Genomic DNA, 26,002 nt, shown 5'->3' with positions numbered 1-26,002 from the left:
CTGCTGCTCATTAGTTGTGTCCCAGTAGCAATTCAGAGCTTCAGCCACACACCAGCACTTCCCAGCAACAAGGGAGAAGGCAGCTTACTATAAAGCTTTTTTAAAAAATATTTTCCAGAAGTTCCTCTTGCAGTTCTTGCTTTCAAGTTCTATTAAAGATGTAACAGTTAGCTAAACTAAAAGATGAGGAAAAAAAATCTAAACAAACATAAAAGAGTTTTTAAACATAGCCATTTATTTCTGTAGTGTATCACACTCAGTCTTGTTTTCAGAATGACACAGTAACCCCCAGCAGATTTATGTGCAAACACAAAGATTAGTGACCCAGAAGCTTGACTGAAACAGCTTTTCTGCTTCCAGAAGACAGGTTGCTCTGCACATGCACTGACTATTTTGTCAGCAAAGATGCACTGGCCCCATTAGCTTTTCATTCTCTCATGAAAAGCCCTTGGTGTTTATTCAGCACAGCTTGGTTTTAATTTTATTGTGCTTTTCAGTAAAGTGGTCAAACTATGCAGATGACTCACTTTCTGGGACAGGGAAGAGCAAGAACTTAACTCATATACCTTAATGGTATAGAGCTGGCATATTTTCAATTGTCTCCTGTATCTACAGCCTGAATAGCTTTCAAGTGAAGAAAAATGCCTGTAACTAAAATATCCAGCATGTTCTGTTGTTATTTAACAGTAAGCAGTGTGGTTAAGCCAGGTCTTAAACTTGCTTAATCCCACTGAGCTAAATAGATTTTATTATTGACTACCATGGTTCCAGAACTCTGACCTTAAGGCTGAAGTTAAAAGCTAATTTTTTGCAGTCTGTTTCACTAACCCAGAAGCACTTGCTTGCTGGATACCTTTGCAATGGAGAACGTCCAGCTGTAAATTACAGCTGTTTGCAATTCTATCCAAACACAACACTCATTATTATTCTTTTGTTCTTTTTAGACTGAAAAGTCTGCCATGAGGGAGACCATACAGTACTTAATCCACACATTAAATTTACTCACAGCTCATATTCATGTGCAAGATAAGATTTTCCATGAAGTAAAGATTTACAGTGGTCCTAGGGCACTTTTATTGCCCTGGCTGTTTTTAGTTCTCTGTGCTGGAGTGTAGGCCAAGTGGGTCTGCTGAAGAGTTTTGGACACTTAGAGGAAAGTGGTGGTATACCACTGCTGAATTTCCTCTCTGGTTGTAACAAGGGAAAGACAGGTCCTTTGCCGAGTGCTTGGGTGGTACCTGGGAGTCATGCTGACTTCACAGCCACGATCTGTTCTCCTTTCTGTGCACTTGTACTGGAAGAGGCAGGCAAAACCCACCAGCTCTGCCCATACAAACCTCAGTGCAGGCGTGTAAGGTACTGGCAGAGCTGAACCCAGTCATCTCAGCAGCCATACAGCTGTGCTGGCAGGCCTGCTATTCCCAGCTGATAAGCTCTGTAAAGAGTCCAGCTCAATAGCTTGCTCTCAGCACCTCGGTGATACAAACACGTTGTCCAGACCTGAACTGGGAAGCACAGGCAATGATAAACCTTTTAGATCTACCACCTCCTGCTGTTGACAGAGCAGGCATCTCAGCACTAGCATCCATTTGGCAGTGCAGACAAGCCCCCTTCATGATGGCTGGTGAGCTACACAGCCTGTCTTGACCTTCATTCTGGACAGGAGGGATAGTGCTTGCACTTCCATGTAACTATGCCTCCTCTGTCCACATATGATCACGGTTAGGACACCAAAATGCGGGTCGTACCAGACATGAGCTGGTTTACCCTAATGGGACTGACCAGGGCAAATGAATTTTCCCCCTTCCCCACTGGAGAAGTGAAGAGTTTGGGCAGCTGAGAAGCAGTGGAGCCTCACATCTGTGGGGAGAGACATTTGGAAGCAGAGATGCTGCTGCACTGCCTCTCATGGCTGCATGCATGCATTTAGCATTCAGGTGCAAGAAAAATCATAAAAGTTGACCTTGGACAACCCAGTCCCTTGCCCTGATACTGTAAGCAGACACAGAATTGATGATTAGTCCAGTGGGATGTGTAGCACACCTCTTCTTCAGACAAAGCCACATCAAAATACACTATTTGTGTTGGGAGGCCAGGCAAGGCACTGCCTGTAAAATATTAAAGCAACAGTAAGAGTCAATGTAGATTTTTTAATAGATCACTTAAGGCAGGCAAGGCAGCTGTTCAAGCAGACTTAAACCTTTTTGTGAAAAGAGACAAAGTTTTCTTGTTCTCAGGTATCTGCTTGAGCTGTGATTAGGTGAAGCAGTTAAACTTACAATACCCCAAAGTAGGTAAAGAGCCCAGTGACAGCTAGCAAAAACACTGCTGTGCTTCATGTCGCTCACATACTTAATGTTTGTGTTGGACTGATGTTTTCAGTAACGTCGCCTTTCACACCATGAGAGCTCTCCACATGAGAAGCTACATGGTCAGCTTATCAGTGAGTGACTCAGCTAGCTGGCTGGCCAGAAAAGCTTCATGTGGCAGCACTGTGCAATCCGTGACAGCCAGGGGAAGCCTTGGCTTGGGACAGCTGATCTGGGACCCGGCAGAGAGTGATGGAACTGAGATCACAGGCTCCACAGGAGTCAAAAAGGTTGGCCAGAGAAAACCATACGCACACAGTGCTCACTGCCACAGAGGCAGAAATGCAGCTCTCAGCATTAGCACATTGCTTAAACTTTCTGGATTATCTTTGAGAGGAAAAAGAGAATACTTCTGAGAGGGAATATATGGATTTATCATTTATGTCTTGCATGAAAGCTTGGCTGTTTGGAAATGCTGGTGTCTCACACTTGCCCCCTCCCTGTCCTCTGCCCTAATATAAGGTAGCAAAGGGCAGCTGCTCCTTGGAATGGTCTGGAGTTTCTCAGCCCTGCTACTTACACAATATGAAGGTGGAAAAGTAATGATACATATTGTATATAGGATAGTTTCTCCAGTACTGGAGAATGTTGTGAATTAGTGAAAAGCGGCTTTAGCAGAAGAGCCTGTGTAGATAGCTTGGAGTGAAAAGTAATAGGTATCTCTGTAAAACTGAGACTCCCTCTACATAATTTGTGAGCAACACCTGTAGCACTCACCTTTTTGCTGCTGGGTGTTTTGTCATACCTTGACTATTGCTGGTGTTTTAGAATTGTTCTACCATAGCACCAAAGATGTGATGTGGATGTATTGTGTGAGAAGGTGGAGCAGAGCTGTCCCAGGAAACTGTGGCAACTTTGAGCACTACTAAATACTGGAATTCATTTGATGTTTAAAGACAGAAAAAGAAAAGTTAAGATGTATTTTTCTTTTCAAGGAAGTGATAGCATTTTGCTATCATGACAGCCAAACATTTCCCACCTCCCTATGGGTAACCTCATGCATTTGCTCCCAAAAGATATCTAGGGGAAGTCAGTCAGTTGTAGCTCCCAGAAACATCTGCATTTTTAAAAATATCTATCTGCTAGAAGAAAGGTCTGACTAGTAATTTCTCACGTATTTTGTTTTACTTCCTTTGGCTTTTAAGAAACAGTGTGAGGATAATTACAGCATGAATGTGGAAGGTAAAAAGGCAAGGTGTAGGTCTGAGATCTTTCATATATTAGTAAGGAGAAAACAGGTCCCATTGCTGGCTGGCAGCATGAAGAATATGCAAAGTGCTGTTGGGAAGAAGAGTGTATATGTGTGCAGCATCTGAAGTGCCTCAGCATATGATTAACCTCACCGGGTATGTAGTAAATAGTAGATAACTGTGATAAAAAAAGTATTCATGTGATTTATCAAACTGAGCAACTGTGCATTTTGCAGTGAAGCAGGAGGTCAATCCTGAAATCTAGGGCGAGTAGAGCAATAGGAAATTGCGGGGACTAAGAAGTTAATCATAGTGTTGGACTGCTTCCATCTGGTTTTGAAAGACGGAGTCAATACAGTGCTAGCGAGGATGCTTCACAGCAACAGATCAGGAATTAATTTTTTCAGCAAATCTTCAGCTATCATTTGTGGTAACACAGGCTTATAAAAATGTAATTTAATTTCTTTGGAATAAATCAAATAGGACAAGAAGTGTGAGAGTGTTTTTTAATGTGTGTATCTGAGGCAAAAAATAAAAAGTGTGAGTAGGAGAACAGCAACAATCTAAGAGGAAACAAACATTAACAATATAAAACCTGGAAGGCATATATGGCCATCCAGTTAAATTGTGCACATAATTTTCTTTGAAAAATTAGTTTTCAGTTGGGAAACTTCTACATTTTTATGACCCTTGGAGGTATAATCTTGTCTAACCTGTCTGTCCATCTTCATAAATGTGGATCAAAGGAGCACTGACCTAATGTTTTGTGGAATTGATGCTCTGAACACTTAGATATATCATAAGTGCACCGCTATAGGCAGCAAGTTTGTTAATAAATTCTGTTTTCCTTATTATTGATACTACTTATGATATGTAAGTGAGATTTGAACATCTGGGCAATAGAAGTTCCTGTAGGCAATGAGCATGTTGTAAAACAAAACAAAAAACAAAAAAAAAAAAGGGATTTTAACCCTGATAGTAATTCTGCTAGCTAAAACTTGCTTTCTTCAAACAGGCAGGAGGACAGTTAGCTGATAACTTTATGCCTTTCTTATTTCAGCAGTGGGATAAGAGAACAGAGACCTTATACCAGGAGTAACATGTTGTGCTATTTTTAGTGGTAGGCTGCAAAAAGTGAATGTTGTAAATACATTAGTATCAATTTCCTGGCAGTCTGATGAAAGAGAGCTCAGGTTTACACAGCACCAAAACCAGGAAACCGACAGCCACTCTGTTCACACAAATCACGACTTTCATTACCACTTTATTTTAAGAAAAGGTGAAAATTCATAGCAAGCAGCAACACCTCAGCCTGGTCCAGTTACATGACATGAGTTTGGACTTTTGACTCCTGTATGCTCGTGAAGCACATCCTAGCTGTAGCTTGGGGAGTCTCCAGAGCAGGTGCAGCAATGCAGAGGAGAAATCTCAGTTCCTGTTGAGTGAGGCAGCAGTCCATGCAGCAGATGGAAGGAGATTCCCCCCTTCAAGCTTTAATCGTTCGGTAATCAGCCAGGCACAACAGGGCTTTCTGGCACCAGCTCCATGGATGATGACATGCTTGCTCCAGTTGGTTTTTTCTGCCTTCCTACAAAGATGGTTGAGAAATCTTAGTTAAATTTCTAGGTTTGCCTTTATCACTGATAAGGCTATCTGCCTTCTGTTCTCTGTAGTTTTTAATTTTAGATTCAAGAACATTTTCTCCTTGCTCTTGCTTTTGTTCTGACCCTGGCAACAATGGAGACAGAAATTGAAAGGGGAGACTGCCTCGCTCAGAAGAGAACAGTCAGGTTCTGCAGGAGGCCAGTCCTGTGAAAAAGATATGCTTGTGCTGAGGATGGGCAAGGGATTCCTCAGAACAGGTCTTCCTGAGGCCCCAGTGGGGACAGCACTGTGCAACACCAAGTCTGTGCTTTGGCTGCCCCTTTGTTCTCTGAGGGGTGAAGAAGGTATTACAGATACAGAATTGTGTCCAGTTTCTTTGCGGGCAAAAAAAAATAGGATGAGTTAGTACAAAGAATGAGGTACCCTGTGATTTGTCCATGGGGATTAGTTGTGGTTGATCAGGCCTGAAATGCTCCTGCAAGAAGTCACATTGTTGTGATCTGAGATACTTTGCTCCCCTATGCAGTCCCATCCAGATGTCTTCTCCGTTTTTTCATGACTACCTCAATTTTGATGTAATTTGCAGGAAAAGTTTTATCTTTTCCTTTCTCTTGGAAAAGTATTGGATTTACTCTAGCGTTGAGGAAGGCTTCTACTGTTCTAGGTTTCTTGCATTTCAGTGAAACGAAATGTGTGATCTTTGAAAAACCTGGGTTTCCTCCCAAAGAAAAACTGAAGCATTTGTGAAATTAAACAAAGCTCTTAAGGTGGAACAGCTTTTTACCACAGCTATTTCACATATGCTGGTGAGAAGGTACAGCATCAGTGCAGTAGGCACTACTAGCTCCCCCAAAACCCTCACTGGCAACCTGATGGGCAGGGAAAGTATTCAGGCTCTGGAACCATTGAAGCTTTTTTGTTGTAAACTGAGATCCAAAAATCTCAAATGGCTCATTTTCTAAAGTTACAAGGTTGTGGGTTTTGTTTTTTTTTTCTCACTCAACATTTCCAGGGAGTCTGTCTGGTGACATTTTCTTTACAAATTTTCAGACCAAACACTTTCTGCTTTATTTTTCATTATTATTGCTTTCTTTTGAGGTTCTGTTTCATGGGTAAATTCAAAGTTGGAGGGCTTTGTTCCAAACTGGAATGGCATGAAATTTCAAATTCCTTCTCCAAATGGAAGGCCTTCCTTCTCTCAAGAGCTATATTTAGTGTAGGCTGCCCTTTTTGCAGTCAGAGAGAGGCCAGATTATATTATCTGTTATATTAGACATGTTTGCTCTAATGTGGTTTTATCTGAGAAGAAAAATTAGGCCTGGATTGAAACTGGGTGTAAAAAGTCTAAGTTCAGACATTACATTTTTATAACCTGAAAATTGTATCATTTTGAAAGGCAGAAATAAATAGAAATTACTAAAATTAAATTAGGTATCTTTCCACTACATATGATTTAAACATGATACATGCTACCTTTAATATGGTCTGCAATCTTCCTTCATTTTAGTCAAAAAGAAAGTTGTTTATTTTAAAGGTAGGTATTTTATATCCTACAAAATTTATTTTGTATAGCAGTGTATCTTCTGTGTTAGATTGTTATCAAGATTTTAAAGGGTTTTTTCATTCTTGACTCGGGGGCAGAACTCTTTTTCAGGCTGAGACACTGCCTCTCACCCACACATTCCCCCAGAAGAGAATAGGCCCTTCTCTGTGAAAATTTAGAGGCCAAATAATTCACAAATAGCTCTCACCTATTACTTACTGGCACAATCAAACATAACTGCTCTAAATGAAAAGTTTGTCAAATAAAATTAAAAGCAACAACAACAACAAAAAACAAACAAACAAACAAAAAAAAAACCAAACCACAAAAACAGGGAAGTAGGGGTAAAGAATCACATGATTCTGATTTAACAGACAAAAATCACCCCTCAAAAAGTCATAGACACCTGCCAAGTAAATTTATTGCTTTGCAATGATCCTTTAAGACACTTGATATGCTCTTTCGGGGATCTGCTGTGGCCATGGTTTCATGCATAGCCAGGGAGGTTTGTATTGTTTCATGCCCAGGAACATTATTCCTGTTGGCAGGGAAGGTGCTGGTTAGGGGACAGCTAGACCCTGGTTCCCAGCAGGAACCAGGGTCTAGCCCTAAAGGACTTTGCTTGACATTCCCATCTTCCTTTTCTTCCTTCCTACATCACTTTTAGAGGGAGAAGAGGAAAACCAGACATGCAGCCTCTGTCTCATGCACCTTCCCCTACGTGGACTCAGAGCTCCATGATTTTGGCTGAGTTTCCCAAGGGGACCTTGTCCCAGAGCTTCTCTGTCAGTCCATCATGGACCCTTGCTGTGTTTCTTGCTCAGGCTGCCCTTTCCCCATTCCTCCAAACCACTCTGACCCCACTGGGGTGCCTGGAGCCCCCATCTCCTCCCAGTCCCCTCCAGCTGCCCCAGTCTCGGCTGGGCAGCAGGAGCCAAGCCCTTCTGCTCTGCAGTGTCACCAGTGACGCCCAGTGCAGGGTACCCAAGCATCACCCACTGCTGAAAGCATGATGTGGACCCCATCATTGGAGGGGAACAGCGGAGGAGCAGCTGTAGAGAGGACCAGCCCTGTTTTGCCTTGTTTCAGCCCCTCCTTTGGCTGAGCCAGGGCTGCGCTCGGCTGCCGGCCCGTGGTGGGGCTGCCACGCCAGCAGCTGGACACGGGGCTCGCTCTGCACCTCCAGCCTTTGCATTCAGCTCCCCGCAGGGACCATTGCTCTTCCCTGCCCTCAAACACTGATTTCCTGAAGCCACTTCTAAGGCCATGACGTCCCTTTTTCGAAAACCTTATAAGCTTGATACTGACCATGTGGAGTTAGAGTGGGTTTGTAAATATTTGTATCTTCAGTATTATTTCTTTGATAGCAAACACTAGGACAATAATTCCCACATTAAAAAGGCTCTTGGGAAGGGTTTAGGAACTCTAGCCAGGCAAAAATAGTTGCCTGAAGGAAGAGGAAAAACCTTGGAGAATTAACAGACTCTTTTTTTAAATTTTGAGACAAATGGACTTTTCAAACTTTGCCCTGAAAAGGGATCTGGTCATGACCTACTATAAATCTCATATGGTCATTTAAAACCTCACAGTGTTCTGGTTAAACAGCATTGCACCAGACAAAACCTCCAGGGCATGGGGACATTGCTGCGGTTTTTCCCTTTCAAACTTGTATATTGTCCCCATAACATATTGCCAATGTTCACAGGACCAAATGAGACTGTGGCCTTTCTTTAATGTACTCAGAGCTCTTGTGTTGAGAGCCTGTGAGGTCAACAGGAAAACATGGAATGAAATCTCAGCTAAATATCGTTTTTTCCCAGGCTTCCTGGCAATTTCCAACTTCTCACTCCTTTGTTTTCACTTAATAAGATAGAGCTTGTCCTGCACTCAATTAAAAAAAAAAAAAAAATGTTGTGAAAGAGCTAAGACTCAGAAAATGAGCAATTTTATAAAAGCCTGGCAGATTCCCAGTCTGCTGAACCTAATAAGAAGCTCACTCACTTTTCCAGTTTGAAACTTTTTGGTGCAAACACCCCTAGTGCAAATATCTCCCACAGGACTTGTGGGAAGAGTGCCATTGTATAGAGAAATAAGAGTGCTGGTATTCCAACATGAAAGCTGTAGCCTACGTTTTTGAAATAATGGTGTTGAAAAGTGGAGCTCTGAGAAGAGCCTAATTTTGGGCTTCTATGGCTGTCAGATCATCCTCAGCTTTTCTACTTCTCCTTCTGCTAGAGGGACTCACAGTACAGCACCTCTCTCTGTTAAAGCTGAAGAGGAAAGCAACAACTGCAACATAATTTGTGCAGACCCAGAGAGCAGTCTGAGAAAACAGCATACCTAAACAGTCCTTTGAGATTATAATTCTCTAATTGATAGAGATATACCATTTTCTGTATTAGCATATTTTGTGCTTGTCAAGTTCAGCCAAATTTTAACTTCAGATTGCTGATGTTTTGAGTATTATATAAATGTATATACATATTTCCTAAATTATTGTAAAGGATTTAATGTTGATGAAAAGCAGCAGGTTGACACCTGATTACCCGGGAGTTTTTCCCTTGTGTTGCAAGTACATCTGCCCCCTCCTGGAGCCTTGAGTTATCCCCATGCATATTCTTTATGTGTGCAGACAAAGGGCACTGTTGAAGCAGATGAAGCCTCAGCATTTGATGTTGTTAACTAATCTGAGCCAATACATTACTTTCTAAGAAATATAATGTATTTCTGCCATTGTCTACTGTATGTTGCTGTCCTCTGCCTTTGTGACCAAAATCTGGTATCACTGTGGAGCAGTAGTAAAAAAAAACACAATGGATCTGGTTTGAATTGTTTGTATGTCAGTCATTTACCACACCAGCCTTTTAAATATATTACAACAAACTATGAAAACACTCTCTGATTAAATGAGGGAATGTATGGAAAATTAATTCCCACTGTCCCAAATGGAGAAGACATACTTCAGTGTCACAATGCACTCCTTGTCTGTTTTGGAGTCAAGCTGCACAGGGATATCGTGCACCAGTGTTCATCTGCTGAACTGGGAGGTTAGCTGGAAGAACTGGTGACTGCAAACTCTGTAACTGTATGGACCTGCCAATCACTCCTCTCGTTAATCAACAGCTGCAAGGATGAAACAGAGGTGCAACGCAGGTAGTCTGGCCAGTATAAAAAGGGACATCATGGAAGGAAGGTAAAATCTGGAAAGAGAAAAGATGAACCTCTGTTAAGAGATTCTTCACTACTTTTTATTAAGGCCATACCATACCTGAACGAACAGATTTTCTGATACTGTTTACAGGTTGTCATAGGCTGCAATTTGATTAAGTCAAGGCTTAGCTTCTGAGAATATTTGGGGTGTTCAAATACACTTTCTGCACTTGTACTGAAAAGAATAATTACCCCCAAAAGTTGCACTTCTTCTTTTTTTTTCAGAAGTGACACTCAATTCACATTGCCATGATGATTCTAAAATTACCAACATGTGTCCAAAGCTAAGACGTGACAAGGGTTTGCTTAGTTAGGAAGCAATTGCACTGGATTTGCCTTGCAGCTGGTGAAAGGCTTGTTAAAGGCAATAGTGAAACCCTGAGTTTTTCTGTGTTTAATTTCTTACTGAGACATATTTTAATATCTTTCTTTTAATGTTGATATGGTCTTGTCAGGGTTAGAGTTATTTATTTGATTGCAGGCCCACATGCATGGGAATTATGTTATTAAAATTACATACATCTTCAGTTGACATGACTCCTGTTACAATTGAAATGAATAAGCCAGCCCTATATACTAAAAATAAGCAAACAAATGTAAAACATCACCATATTAGCAGAACCACAACATGCTGATTAACGGTGGACAGCACAGTCATCAAATCAAGGTCATAATCAAGATCTGTACCAATGAATCAGAGCTCTGAGTTTTCAAACAGACGCATTCAATGAAGAAGTTAAACAGCTTTACATTATAAGCTTGACATGATTTGGAACTACATTCAATTAGTTTTGCATCAGGAAAAGCTAAAGAGAAAACAGTTCACGTTTCAACCAACCTCCTCACAAATGTTCAAGTCAACACAAGCATTGAATAAGGCAATCGAGTACAGCATTCTTCAGTCCTTGCCAGTGGTGCATGGAGGACTGGTGCTGTTATAGTTCAGTCCAGAAAAGTCCACCCATCAGAGCAAATACATCAGTGATGCAGAGTTTAGAATTTCCTTCTCATGTCATATAGTTATCATGTATGATTATTCTTCTGCTCTTATTCTCTCCTGGCCATCAAATTCAAGTCAGAGGTCACTCTGAAAATCACATGCTTTTGCAGCTTTTAAATTATTGATGTAACATTTATGAAAATACTTCTTGCATAATTACTAGGTAAGGACTATGAATAACTTCTGGAATAACTCACTAGCAGAAAGTGAGGGATCTAAGAATCAGGCATTTGCTGCTATGCAAGCAAGCAATTAATATGTGCCTTTTCACTTTTTTTCCTTTTTTGGCTAAACAACTATGCATCTATGTGAAATAAAGTGGGATCTTTCCCTTAAAAGAAAAGAAAGCGTTCAGCCTCATCCTTTCTTCCTAAGGATCTTTATTTTACATGGTTGCTGGCTGCCAGCTCAACATGGCAGAAGCTTTGGCCAGGATAATGACAGACTTTAAAACTGACATCTCCTGCTTGGTGGTCCCAAAAAGTGGCAATGCTTCTCACAGATCCATCCTTTTTCCTGCTTACTTCACAGCACAGCTGGAGCCTTTTTTCCTGGATGTGGTCAATACAGCCTGGTGTCTGGATATAGATCACTGCTGGATATACCCATGGCCTTGCAGGCAGAAACAACAGGCTGAGGTGTGACACACCAGCCTCCTGCATGGTGTCTGTTCCAGCAAGTAATGATGACCTTTTCCTGCAGGGAAAGCACTTAAAACCTACACTCAGCAGGTGCCACCTCCTCAGGACAAGCTAATAACCTCATCAGCACATAGTATCTCCATGTCTTTCTAATAATAATCACTTCTTTACCCTAAATTAGGAAGCTAATATGAATCAGTTCACAGTTTGCCCTGATGACTTTTAATCTAAAGACCACAGCTGGCCTTTGTGCTTTTCATCAGATTAATTCCAATAATCATTAAACAAAGTTTTCTCAGTTCTCCTTTAGGTCTGGCCCAACATATCTAGCAGACTTTACTCCTGTGCAACACTGGTAAAATCCTGCCATCCTGTAAAATCAGTAATGGCAACATGAATAATGAATTGTTGTATTTATACAGCATCAGACTTACAGTTATTTTCCAGTTGTCTATACTTCTTTTCTTTGTATCTATTCTTACCCTGGGGAATACAGAGAAGTCTGCAAAGTTTTAGTCCACGAGATCATCCTGGTAATTTCTTACTGCAGGCACTGTCTGTCTAACTTTGGTTCCCCATGTTAAATAATTGTGGTATTGTTTCTTTAAAAACCTTGACAACAAAAATCAAAACAACCATAAATAATCCACAGACATATGGAATTGTTTTGAGAAGGAAAGCAAATTGCTGAGACTCCTTAAAAATGGAAACCTACCAAGGAAACCCCAGCAGCCTCTTTGACAGTCTGTTCTAAAACTTTTCCCTTGCTTTGATGTTGTTTGCAATTTATGTTCCTCAGAGGCTTTTAGATGAAGGAAATCATCTGTTTTAATAATGTGAAACCTTCTTCTGGCTACTCGAAATGGGAATTCCTGACCTGTTTCCTGTGCTTCTCTGTCATGGCCAAAAGGGGAAGGAGGGCTTAAAAATTGTAAGGCTGTTCGTGATCAAAGCTGTGGCATCACCACCATTTCAAAATGTCGACCCAAATATAACTTACCTCTCACTGTTGAAGTAACATGTTAAGGAAACCTGTCTTTTTAAGCTCATTCTCCACTGTGGTGTTATTTCACTGTATTAGTAATTCATAACGATAGGTTATGTGGTAACAAGTATAGGACAAAAGCAATTATTGAAATAGTCCCTTTAATTCAAAATTATTTTAATTACTAGGGATACCTGTCTTTTTTTTTTTTTTTTCCTTCATTTCTGTCCTAAGTCACTTCATGATTCAAAAATTGCCACTGGGCTATCACCTCTGGTAATTACCATTCTCTGAGCTGAGTGAACAAAGGAAAAATTAAACTGGAGTGTGTCAGGCAAGCAGAATAGGAAATATATGTTCCTGCAGGAAAGCTACTCTCCTTCTAATTACCCTGAAATTGCCAGGTTCAAAATGTAATTTATGAGAAGCATAGATAGAATGGCTACATTAGTCCATTATTTCATGATGATCTTTTCTACTCCTGATTTCAGAAAGAAGGGATTTTGTAGCGGTCAGTGCATTGACATTGTCAGCAGCTGCTCTGGGCAATGATGCTAAACAACTGCACTGGAGAGATACTCCCAAAAAAATGTAAAGCAGTCTCCTAAAAGCACAGTTTTATAGAGGAGAGGTGCTGTAAAGTACAGCTCAATAAATAAAGCTTAATCTGATGGGCTGCCTCAGACACTGCTGGTCACATTCAGAAACAGATCCAGAAACATTTGAAGAAGGAAGTTTTCCAGCCTGCGGCTGCTGCTGTTGCACATTTCACTCACTGTGAAATACACCGAATGCAGTAAATGAACCTCATAAACATGCCCTGAGTTTATTTTATCCTGACAAGTATGGAGTAGCCTGCAAAAGGATGGAGTAGGGGATGAAGCTGAGAACATGGGATAGGCAGCTGACATGTTTCAGCTGTAGGTTTGGTGCCTGAGGCCAAATCTGCATTTCAGTCAAGTTGGAGCAGTGACATACTTGTCATCTGAGTGAGCTTTAAACACCAAACAGGGGGACACTCATGGCCAGATGGAGCTCAGGATAACTGAGCCCAGGATAACCCAGCTCAGGATAACTACGTGCCCACGTAGTTATCACATTATCACATTAGCTAGCACCAGTTTGTGGTACTCGAGCTAGTCCCAACAGGGTCACAGAGTGACTGAGGCTGGAAGGCACCTCTGGGGATCATCCAGTCCCACCCCCACTCAGAGCAGCATCAGCTAAAACAGTTGCTCCGGGCCAAAATTGGATCTTAAATATCTGCCATGGTGGAGACTCCACAGCCTCTCTGTGTAACTTTGCAAGAGTTTGACCATCCTCACAGAAAAAAAGAAAAAAAAGTTATATTTAAAAGGAACTCCCTGTGTTTTGATTTTTGTTCTTTGCTTCTTGTCCTGTCATTGGGCACCACTGAGAAGAGCCTAGCTCTGTCTTCTTTGCTTCCTCCTGTCAGATATTTATCCCTCCCAGTCATCTCAGTCTCCTCATGTGAAAGAAGTTCTAATCCCTGAATCATCTTCACGGCACTTTGCTGGTCTCCATATCTCTTCTGCACTGCAGAGCCCAGATCTGGATCCACGGAGAGGCCAGGGGAAATCAAAAAAGTAAAATAGGAAAGGCTAAGTTCAAAGGCAAAAGGGAAAACTGTCTTGCTGATTCTGGATGTGACAAACCTCTGAGTCAACTGCCTGAGAGTTCATTGCCTCCCAACTGTACACAAAGTCCATCAATATTTTTCTTTGTTGCAATCTAAATCCATAAGGAAGCTTGCCCCTTCCCTGAGAAAGCATTAGATTATATTGCTTGGGAGTATCAGTCCTAAATATTCTGTTTCAGTTTCCTGCAGAGAAAGTTGGACAGAGTGCTCTTAGGAATGGGAGATGCCTGCTCTGATTCATTCTTCCAAGGTTTTGTTTTTACTTTGCCCCTGAGGAATTGGCCATTTTTAATGACTTTTATGATTAATAAAACTGTCTGAAGGCCTGCTGGGGTCTTCAAGCTGGTAGTTATCAACAAAGTCATCTAGCTTTCTCCCCTAGTGTCTAAGATAATGACAAAGACCCAGTGCTTGATCTTTCTCCCCAAGCTGAAGCCTGCCTAGCTGCACTTAGGGTCATGTTGGGGTGGTAAAAAAAAAAATCCCCAAGAGATACTTTCATGCTGCACTGTATGGAAAATCATACTCTCCTGGAAATCTGTGTCTCATCTTAGCAAAGCTCTCGTGCAGACTCTCCAGCTTTCCCCCAGCTGTTTCCCAGCTGCAGGCAGGTGATGTGATACCCTTTTAAAGAAGCACTGAATGTGTATCCTCACAGCTGGGCACTGAACTCCCAGCAGCAGCACATGTTGACTCCTACACCTTTTACAGTCTCCATGCTGGGTCCCACTGCTGAACACACATTCCTGCTCTGAAGAGGCTCACCACTTGACACAGCACATCCTAGGCCATGCAGGAGCTCAGGCAGGCAGAAGCATGTTTGAGGCACTGCAGTAAGAACGCTGCCAGAAAGGGACTATTGGCCTGGGGGCAGAGAGAGGAAAAAGGCAGCAACAGCTTGTTGTGCCACTGGGAAGGGGAAGCAGCACCAACTAGCAATATTCCTCCCTGTCCATGTACCCTTTCCCCACTGTCAAATGTGCATTTGCTTTCTGCCCCTCTGGGAAAGGCAGGGAGAGAAAAATATGCATTGAAGAATAAGCAAGGGCATCTCCACATGCTTTAGTGACATTGTAAATTCACAGGAAACCTAAAAAGATGCATGGTGGTTAATGAACAGCAAAACACGTGAGATACGGATTGAGAGGTATATTGGAAGATATATGTTTAACTACATCAGGACACAGCATGGTATAAGACCAATTTTTTTTTTTTTAATTAAAATGTCATACAGATCTAGTGTTTTTCGTAGTAGTTGGTAGCACATTTCACAGAAATAAAGGATTGATAACATCCTGCAGGAGGTTGCAGCTGGGGAACCACTGAGTCCAGACACATTGGTACCACAGTGTAGATTAATAAAGCAAATAAAATTATATTTACTTTGAAATTTATTTCTGCCTCCCCTCATCATCTGTGTGTGCATGAGTAAACCTCAAGTTTACTTTCCATGGATAACATCTAACAAAAAGATGCAATTCACATTCAATTTTCCTTTGATTTGTAAAGGGCAATTTATATAACTCTTTGTAACATTTATATATGTATGTATATCATACTTCTTCATAGTTTTTCACAGATCACATTATACCTGAGGAAGGCACAGCAAAAGTTATTCATAGACACTGCTCTTTGCTTCAAAATCCTTCATCAAGTATCTGCACACTGTGTTTGCTGGGTTACAGTGGGTCAGATCCTAACACCCCCACTAGATAGACTATTCCTGCTCTTCAGGAGCACTTCTGAGTACTCTTATACAGGCTGTAAAGTATAATATCACTAAACCAGAATAAGGGGTCAAGAATCTGAGCCTGGTCAGAATGGGAGAAGTTTTTTTGCCAGTGGCTCAGACCCCTGAAAACCTAAAGCTGAATCACAAGCAAATACTCAACAGCTAAAGGTTCATTTTAAACATTCTTTGTTCCAGCTAACATGTCAATTATAGGTAAACAGTGTATTCTGGGCAACTCTTTCTGAAAACATATCAAAGTATTTTTGGATTACGATGGAAAACAGGCTGTGCCTACAACAGAAAGGAGAACAGAAGAACCTTTTACAAGTCTTCAAATAATCTCAAACTAATTAGCTTTAACATCCTCTCTACTACAATTCTGGGCTTTATTAGCTGTTCTGCTTGCCATTCCTGAGCCTGCCTAATGTCTTCTGTAGAACAACTATGCGTTTTTTTTCAGGCATTTGTCATTTCTTGAAACATATAAAAGAGAGCACTTGGATTCAAATAACAGACCATCTAAATGCTGTTCTGCATAGGGAGTGATATATGCTGACAAGGACTAGAAGTCAAATGTTCTTTTTATGGTTCTTTATGGTGAGCAAACCTACTTAAAACAAGCTTCTTCTCAAGGCAGCATATTGATTAGAGCTGACGGGCCAAAAAGACCTTTGGGAGACAACAGAATATGGCTTGAGTCAAAGAGTAACACTAAAGCTGGCAGCAGCAATATTAAGAGTCAGTGAAACCTAAGAGAGTTTGTCTCATGCTGAAATTTATTGCACCCATTTGGACAGCCATTATGGTAGTTAGTAATTTTATCTGCACAAGTTCATCTGTATTTGGACTCTTAGAGCTTAGTGAGAGGTCTTGCAAGGCAGAACCCTACCCAGGGCTCTGCTGACTGAGGCAAAGGATTTCTGTGCTGAGGCAAGGTGTGACTGTGTCTGAAGACTACGAAAGGCTGTTTTGATGGCCAGCCACAGCATTAACAGTAATTCTGAAATAAGGTGATGGCAGGCCGGTGCAGATGAGGATTTTCTAGTCTGCACTACTGTGGTTTTCATCAGAGGCTTGATGAAGCTGTCATTCGCAAGCAAAAATGGCTGTTCTCTTGGATAGAAGCAAATTTACACTTCATATTTTAGGAAATAAATGAGCAAAAAGAGCAACACCCAATCTAATATCCAGTGAAACTGTATGAAAATCTCCTCATGAGATGTATTGAAAATGGTGGGTTAAAGCCACTCTACAGAATATATTGCATTGCTCCTTTGCCTAGTTTCTTCAATTACCATTGCAGTGAAAGTGCCATTGCAATTTCCAGTGAAGATGTTTCTTATCTTCACTGATGACTGGTTCCAGTGCTTTCTAACATGTCTCTTGGCGAGTTGAAGCCAACCCAACTGCTGGAATCACCTTCAAAATTTTAGTGGAGGATCTGTTCCTGAGACAGATATAATTGTTCCTGATACAGATATAATTGAATCTGACAGGGCTTTTGATAGTGGTCTAATGAAATAATGGAGTACTGAGCTGGGAGTGGATATAGGTCATCTTATTGGATACCAACCTCACCTTAGGACAAGTGGAGAGAGGTGACTGAACCCTGAAAAGAAGATTATGAAGAAGAATCTGAACCAAACTTTCCTGGCTTCCCATACAGGTTACAATTCACAAGGAGCTGGGCATACCAAGCACACAGTTTAAGCAATCCTTAGGATCTTAGATTCTTTCTGAGTCCATCAAGAGAAGTAGGAATCTCCAGAGAGCACAAACTGGCCTTGACCAGACAACAGCGGGATCTCAAATAGAAAGTTCCTTCCTATTTGAGAAACATGGCCAAAATAGCAAAAAAAAAATAAATAAATAAATAAATTGAAAGTTCTGGGGTGCATAGGAAGGAAAACACACAAAATCTATTGCCCTTGGTCTCGGGGAAATCAGAAGCAGTGTTCCATGACTGAATCTTCTCAACAACTTTATCCAGTTCCAATTTATTTCTGCCCCACTCCTCCTCCCCCTCAAAAAACATCTCTATAAAGATTGCTTCCTGATTTCATATGGGAGGCAGAAGGGTGTTGTTCATGGACTATTCTCAAAGCTGTTCATCATTCTCCAGGCCATTGGTCCAAGGCCATGCTCCAAGGACAATATAGGACATAAAGACTATGCCAGTCATTTCTTCAAGTCACTGTACTTCGACACATTAAGAGACTAATTAATCTAACAAGGTAAAAAGAATCTATTAGTCCTCTTCTACTAAAGAGTTAACTTGCCCGGACCAGGGGTTCTCTCCACTCATATTCATCTGATGCAAGGTCAATGACAAACACACCAAGGAAGTCAGAGTTGCTTTATTTTTCTTGTGAGCAGGTCAAATAAAACACTGCTGATGCTCCATTTATCTGGAGCGACAAGCATACACTTGGCAGCAGTGGAAAGCAGACGCTGGAATCTGGCACCAGGCTCCCAGCACAGCTGTCAGCTTGCTGACTAATCACTTCACCCCCACCTTAATGCTGCTCCAGGTCTACTGGACCCCTTCATCTCAGATACCCCAGCACATGCTCCTCTTGATAGACCAATTTATACAGAGGTGTTACCATTAATTGTTACATAGCAATTTATTTTAGGAGGGTTTTTTTACTAAAGGTGTGTTTTTTCTAGTGTCTTTCTCTTCTCTACCCTATTCCTTCACAATGGGAGCTGTGATTTGACTGCCTCCAGTCTCATCTAGACCTTAAGTAGACACCCCTTGCCAGAATGGATTTTCTTGAGGGTTTTTGTATATTTGTGTAACTGAGCTTCACAGATTGTTCTTTTAAACTGCCTTTCCTATCTGTAGGAACGACGGTGGGTAGGACAGTCGGGACAGACAGAGACGAGAGATCTCTTAGGCCAGGTCTTGGAACTTGCAGTTCATTGCAAAGGGCGTGGGTGCAGGGGCCCTGTTTGGAGCTGCCAGCCACAGCTCGGAGCAGGCCCAAAAAACAGACCCAAAAGAGCAAGAGGGCAAGAGAGGCCAGAGAGAGAAGTTCTGTTACAATACAATAAATCTTCTTCTGTGCTGAATATACTAATTTCCACTAACCAATCTAGTAAAAGATACAAATGCTATAGCATTTACATACAGTCTTTAAGAATCATTATATTACCATACTGTGTTATATTTTAAACCCTAAAAACTACTCTTTGGACCCCTTCTGCCAAGCTAATAGGGTCTGCTCTGACCCTTGGACCTGTCAGCAAGCAGAGGGTATTTTTTAATCAAAAGGACATCACCTTCAGCCAGCCATACTATTGTTTTCCATTTGTTCAGTAACTAAGGCTTAGTATCTCAAAGCTTGCCTTCATTTCAATCTCGCTTACAGTTTCCATATTCTCAAAATCTTTTGCCAGGCAATCATATTTATAAGACTTTCCTTTTTCATCTTCCCCAACACTATAATTTTTTCTTTAGTGACTATTCTAACAAGCTGCAATTGTACAGTGCACACCTGACTCTTCAGATAGATCTGGTTTGCCTTCAGTTTGCGTTATCAGATGATACTTGTAGTCTTGTCAGCACAAACTATTTAAGAAGCTCCCTGGGAAAGTGTTAAAATATAGGTAGGGCCTATGAACTCTATTCTTGGCAGCTGTGCTTTATTAGCTAAGCTGTGCAAAGGTGGTGCAGCTAAGGTAATGCAGTGCTTTCACAGAAGCATTATATATTGTGACAAGCCAAACAACCTCCAGGACTCTCACTCATCATGACTCTTATTTCATACCTCATCCATTACAGGAATGAGGTATGAAAACAATTCTCTGTTTCCTAAAGATATTAACAGACTCCTGGGAAATCGTTTACCTGTAGAAAGGAAAGTGTTGAGCCTCATTTTTTTGTGATCAGGCTGAAACAGCAGGCCATGGCAGGATTCACTGTCTTTTCCTGTTAGTGAATGATAGGTTTTTGCAATTGTTAACTGGAAAAAAATCAGACATTTAGTTGGTTTAATGCTTATAGTTAGCAAAGGCACAAAAAAAAAAAAAAAACCATAAATTTGTGTCATTTTCATACTGACTTCAGAAAAAGGATATCCAAGTGCTTTTTAAAGAATAATGAAGGACATCTAACACACTGATGGTAGGAAGTTCAGTCACACCTATGTTTGGGATGGTGGCTGGAGCCAGTGAAAGGTTGTTTTGATTTGGTCATTCAGACACAATGGGACAGACCTAAACCTAGAGCAGAGCCTTATTATCACAAAAGCATAGAGTCATGGAAAAGCTTGGATTAGAACAGACCCTAAAGATCAGGGGAGTTGGAACTAGATGATCTTTAAGCCATGGTGGTATCTGTCTGTTGTCTGTGCATGTTCTAGAGTTTATGGTATCATTTCCCTTTTCTCAGCATGGTTTTGTCCTGAAACAAATGGATGAGGTCCACCTCCATTCCGTAGGCTGTCCTTATGGTGCTATTTCTTGGCATTCTACAGTTTCCTCAGAAGGTATCTCCATATGTTCTGTTACAATTTTGGAATGGCCTGTTCTTCAAGTCCTTATAATTCCCATGCTTCAGAGGTCTTTGCTAGAAGAGAATTTGAAAAATGCACAGGGACAGCAGCAAGAAGTGGGCATTTCCATGGCTTCTGTGATCCATTCACAATTATTGAGACAGGAATTCCCTATTGTGTGCATGAGAGACGTGCAATATCTTCAGTGCCAGGCAGCAGAGATATTTATATAGATCTTGGCACAATGTTCTGTGCTTTGAGGAAGCACCATGTGGAATTTGCTTCTTGCAATAAAGGGATAAAGAGTTTTCCATAAAAGACCTTCAATGTGTAGTAGGTTGGCTCTGAGGGAAGAAGGAAGTGGTGTTTCAGATACTTTAATCTGGAATCAAAATAGAGACTCTGCCAACAGGGCTCCTTTAAACCATGGAATATGTTTTCATCACTGAATTTGAAATACTGTTTCAGAGTCTTGGTCAGATTTTCTGTTGGATTTAAATCACTGTAGCCTAATTGAAGTCAATGGAGCTATGACAGGTTATACCAGCAAGGGGACTGATGTCTGTTTCAAAGTATTGTTTTCCCACAATTGACCTTGATTTCTAGACAGTGATAGACTTTTCTTCTGGGTATCCCAAGTACTCTAAGTATTTATACAGCCTTTCATAGGATTTTCTCAGGTGTTTGTGATATATGAATTTGGATCACCTTTTCCACGCTTACCTCTCAGTGTTGGCAATGTGATCCCTAACAATGTGACCTGTTTATTCAAATAAGCTCTTCTCACTGTTTATTGCATTTCTCTCTCCTCTGGGAAGTCACAGCAATTTAGCAGCTGCACAGCAGAATGAGATTTAGAAGAAAAAGAGTTTAGATGATCAGCTGTGCAGATGACACTGGATAAATTGTGTCCTATCTCTAGACACACACAAAAAAAAAAACCCAAAAAAAAAAAAAAAAAAAAAAAAAAAAAAAAAAAAAAAAAAAAAAAAAAAAAAAAAACAAAAAAAAAAAACAAAAAAAACCCAAACAAGATAGCAGATAATGTCTGATAGTGTTAGTGACCTTTTTGGTAAGAAACCTTTGGATGCAATTCTTGTAAAGTGAAATTACACAGACCAATTGGACTCTAAAATATGACTCCTTTTCCCCCTGCTCAGCACTGGTGAGGCCACACCTCAAGTACTGTATTTAGTTTTGGGCACCTCACTATAAGAAGGACATTGAGGTGCTGGAGCATGTCCAGCAAAGGGCAACAATGCTAGTGAAAGTTCTGGGACATAAGTCCCATGAGGAGCAGCTGAGGAAACTGGGCTTGTTTACACTGAAGGAAAGGTGGCTCGGGGTAGACCTTATTGCTCTCTACAACTACTTTAAAGGAAGTTGTGGTGAGGTGGGTGTCAGCCTTGTCTTCCATGCAACCAAGGAAGGACAAGAGGAAATGGCCTCAAGTTGGGCGAAGAGATGTTCTTGTTGGATATTAGGAAAAATGCTTCACTGAAAGAGTGGTAAAGGGAAGTGGTAGAGTCACTATACCTAAAGTGTTCAAAAAATGAGCAGACATGGCATTTTGCAATATGGTTTCATGTGCCTGGTGGTATTTGGTCAAGGGTTGGACTTGGTGATCTTGGAGGTCTTTTCCAACCTTCATGATTCTATGATTCTATGAGCATTTGTGTAGCCTTTGTTGTGGAAAAGTATTTGAGATATGTTCCTTTAGCTGAGTCATTTCTCCAAGGCCTGATTCTCCCTTGCATTGCTCTTCTTGATAATCATTCATGCCTGTGTAAAGAGGTATAAAGTGCCTTCATATTGTAATGCAGTGAGTAGCTGGGACCACAAATTCTGCAGCATCAGAGGGATTTTCCTCTTTATATTGTCACTGAATACTTGCAGTTTGGTAAAGAACTGCTTCAGTTTTACTTGTATTTTTATCCATGCTGCATGTCTCTGAGCATGAATTCCTGCAATGCAGCATATGCCTAGCCTGGGAAATTCTTGTGGCCAGTGCTGAATGCCTTTATTTATTACCATGGGAAGTAGTGCAGCTGTAAGCAGCAGCTTAATATGAAGCATAGAGTGGGACTCAGATCCTGCATGATTAACCTGAAGAGGTCTCCTGAGGGCCACCAAAGTAATCTCATTTGGGAATCTGTCTCCACTGACTGAATAACCAGCTCTAGCACCTTCCTGCATAACTGTTCAAACCACCTTGGTGCCATTCAAAGTCTGGCTATGGCCATGCAGCCTCATGGGGCTAACAACTTGTCCCACACAAATAACCTCTAGGCCTTGTCCAGGGATTGAGATGGCTCCACCTCTCAACTTGGATCACAAGTTAGTTTAAGTGGGGAAGAAGTATTAATCTCCCCAAATCACTGGATTTCTGAACCTGCACATATGAGAAAAATTGCGGCTACAACGAATCTAGCAGTTCTTTTAAAAAACGTCAGATGTCCACTAGACAGTACAGGAAAACAGGCTATTGGAGACCTGCATGGAAATTAGGTGCCCAGGTCCCCTGTAGCCAGGGTAATGGGAGATATTTGATCAGAAACTTCAGATGGTGTGCTGATTTTTAAATGGTCTTATTGCTGAACTTCTGGCAAATTTACAAGGTATTTAGTCTCTCTCTTAAGTCAGAGAGTGCAAGTTCTGATTAAGAGCTTTAAAGAAAAATGGGTCTCACCCAAATGTCATTTAATTCCTTAAAATAAAAATAGAAATTCTCTGATGTGGTAATTAACTCTGGGACATAAACCAGTAGCAAAATACGCTCAAATGTTATGTCCCACAATCATTAAAATGTAGATCAGTCTAACTGCATGATCTGGCTTACATCCTTTAGAAAGAGCAGTCCAAAATAAAAGTTACCAATTTTTTAAAAAGGTTGTTTTTAATAAGAATGCATGAAGACAGATGTAACTGTTATTACCCTGGTCACTATAACATAATGAGGATCCTTATAAGGATATGCTATATTTCAAATTTCAAAAAGTAGAAGGGGGATAGGAGACTTCAGCAGTATCAGCATAAATGGGAAAATATTGTAATGTTTAATTTTTTTAGTATATTGGCTACCATTAGAACAGCAAACATAGATTTCCAGATGTTTGTGAAGAGTCCAACAGTTATATTTTATATCTAGGGCTGTAGTAACAATTTCTGTTCAGCAGCCTAGAAAAACATTTCCTTTCACAAAAGGAAAGAAATATTACAATGGGCTTTTTCCCCCTCATCCCCTATATAGCAATTTCTAAATATTTCAGTCAATGACAAATAAAAACGATGGTTTAAAAATTAAAACCACAGTCACTAAGGGCAGGACATAAATGTGCAGATGTTTTGTGATGTTCAAGAACTTTTCAGTCACAATGCTGCTGTGGAGAGGACTGGAAATCCATCAGTCAGACACTGTCAAAGGCATTCCCTAAGCTATGCTGTCTGAAAAGGCAGTTAACTTTTCATATTCTTTCCACATTTTCTTGAAGAAAAAAAAATCAAAACCACAAAACCTACTCATAATGGCTTGTATATAGCTCTCACTATTTTAGTAGCAAGGGATTAACTGCAATCTGTTAATGTAAGTGAGCAACTTAAATCTAGAGTTCACTGGGCAGCCTGTACAAGTCAGGAAAGCTGCATTGTCCTGAAACTGTTTACAAGATATCCATTTTGCTTCTCCGAGAAGGAATTTTTTTTTACAATCTTACCAGCTGTTTCTGTCACCTCTGTGCCTTAATGAAGTTATACAAATGGCTGCCTGAAAATCTTGTCTTTACTGCACCTACATGGCTAGACAAAAAAACAGGTTCTTAAAGGCACTCCTTGTAACTGATACATTTAATGCCTGTGCATGAAGACAGACCTCTTGCCACCCAGTAGTTGGCAGACACTTCTGTGACCACGCTGGTGGCACCAAGCCATCCTGACAGAGCACAAGCTTTTACTGCCACCTCTCTCTCTACTGTCCAGTAGTAGTTACAAGGATGGAAATAAAAATCAAAAATATAAATAGATGTCAGCTCCTCCCTCTCCTGTTTATTTTACTTGCTTTTAATTAGTAGGGTGAAATCACAGCTGAGATTTTTGTCCACTGCCTGGTCCCACAGTGCTTTGAAGGGTGTAGAAAGCTCTCCAACAGTGTCAGGATTCCCCAGGCCACCACAAACTCTCTGGAGCAAGAAAGCCACAGGCAGCTGTGCCACTTCCCAGCAAAAGGTAGCATGGATGCTGCAAGGCAATGTGGTGAGAGTACTGGTTTGTGCAAGACAAGTGGTCCAGAGGGGAAAGGCTGGCAAATGTTAGGGGAGGCAGGGAGAGGGCCAGAAAGTGTGCAGCCATGGGGAATTCAGAAGTTGAAACTGCCTCTCTGATGGCCTGGCCCTTTTTCACAGCCTCAGGAATTGCCTCTCATATGTGGCTTGTGCAAGGTGTCAGGTATCAGTTTTCCATAATGAAAAACACCATTACCACATAAAGAAAATTCATTAGGCGAAACATAGCAGAACTGTAATTAATTATTAGATATTATTTCTCACAAAATGCATCTCCAAGATCACATTGCATTAGCCACAATATTGGACTGATGGAGCATAAACAAGGGTAATGATAAACACCGGTGAATGGAATTGGGAGAGATGGTTATCTGGGTACCAGTGTGTTTCACATGGGGTTTATTTAACAGTCTCATTAATGATCTGGAAAAGGAAGTGAATAACCATTTAATTAAGTTTGCATTTGGTACTAAATTAGAAGTTGCTGCCAACACCTCTGAGGGCAGCAAAATAAATCAAAAGGAGCTAGAAGCTTACAAGGTAAAAAAGGAAAATGAGATCTGGTATGAAGAAAAAAAGTGAGCTAATCTCTCTGTAGCAAATAATCATGTAGCTATCAGTAGAGGAATTCTGAAGAAAGCAGTGTTGAAAGAGAGGTAGGGATGTTAATGGACTATACATTCCCTCACAGCTCGGATATATGTTTACAGAAGCAACGCATCAAGGAGCAGAAAGGTAATAGCCCTTCACTGCAGGGCTATAGTGAGAAGCCATCTATAATGCTGCACTCTGTTTTGGGCACCCTGTTATCAGAGAGATATAGACAAATTGGAATGAGTTCAGAAAAAAGCCATAAAAATGATCCCATATCCCTGGAGATAATGACTTATGAAGAAAGATCAGAAGAAGCAAATGTGTAAGGCCTTGTCTGAAAGATGGCTGAAGAAAGACAGGAAAGCAATCTGCAAAAATGTGAGAGTAAAAAGGGAGGATAATTTATCATAGTAACTATTAGTAATACGATGAAATAATAAGTAACAACTATAAATTCTAAAAGGGCAACTTCTGGTTGAATGTAGGAAGAAATTTCTGACAGTGGAATTTGGGTTAGTTTGCAGAGAAGTTTCCCAGGGGTAAAAGTAAAAGCTGCATTCAAGTCATTTAAAATCAAATTGGACAACTCACTAGAAAATGCACTCTGCTATAGGGAACAATATTGCATTACCTAGGGAATAAGCTGGATGACTTAACATGATATTTCACACTCAGGTCTTTATCACTGTGATATTTT

At 40.8% G+C, this 26,002-nt stretch overlaps 1 protein-coding gene and 1 long non-coding RNA gene across 7 annotated transcripts in view; one reads left to right on the top strand and one right to left on the bottom strand.

The window, feature by feature from the left end:
* Nucleotides 1-26,002, top strand: part of AFF3 (ALF transcription elongation factor 3) — a 325,295-nt gene that overhangs the window by 245,887 nt on the left and 53,406 nt on the right. The window lies entirely within an intron of this gene.
* LOC110474856 (uncharacterized) lies at nucleotides 4,806-17,272 on the bottom strand. Its single transcript, XR_002466167.3, has 2 exons — nucleotides 9,668-17,272; nucleotides 4,806-5,147 (listed from the first exon to the last, which is right to left on the bottom strand). It is a non-coding gene; the product is annotated as an uncharacterized LOC110474856 (long non-coding RNA).

The sequence above is a fragment of the Lonchura striata genome, chromosome 1, assembly GCF_050655825.1.
Source record: "Lonchura striata isolate lonStrDom1 chromosome 1, ASM5065582v1, whole genome shotgun sequence".
NCBI classification, from domain to species: domain Eukaryota; kingdom Metazoa; phylum Chordata; class Aves; order Passeriformes; family Estrildidae; genus Lonchura; species Lonchura striata.
The sequence above is the reverse complement of the archived record's forward strand: the minus strand, read 5'-3'. Positions and strand labels throughout refer to the sequence as shown.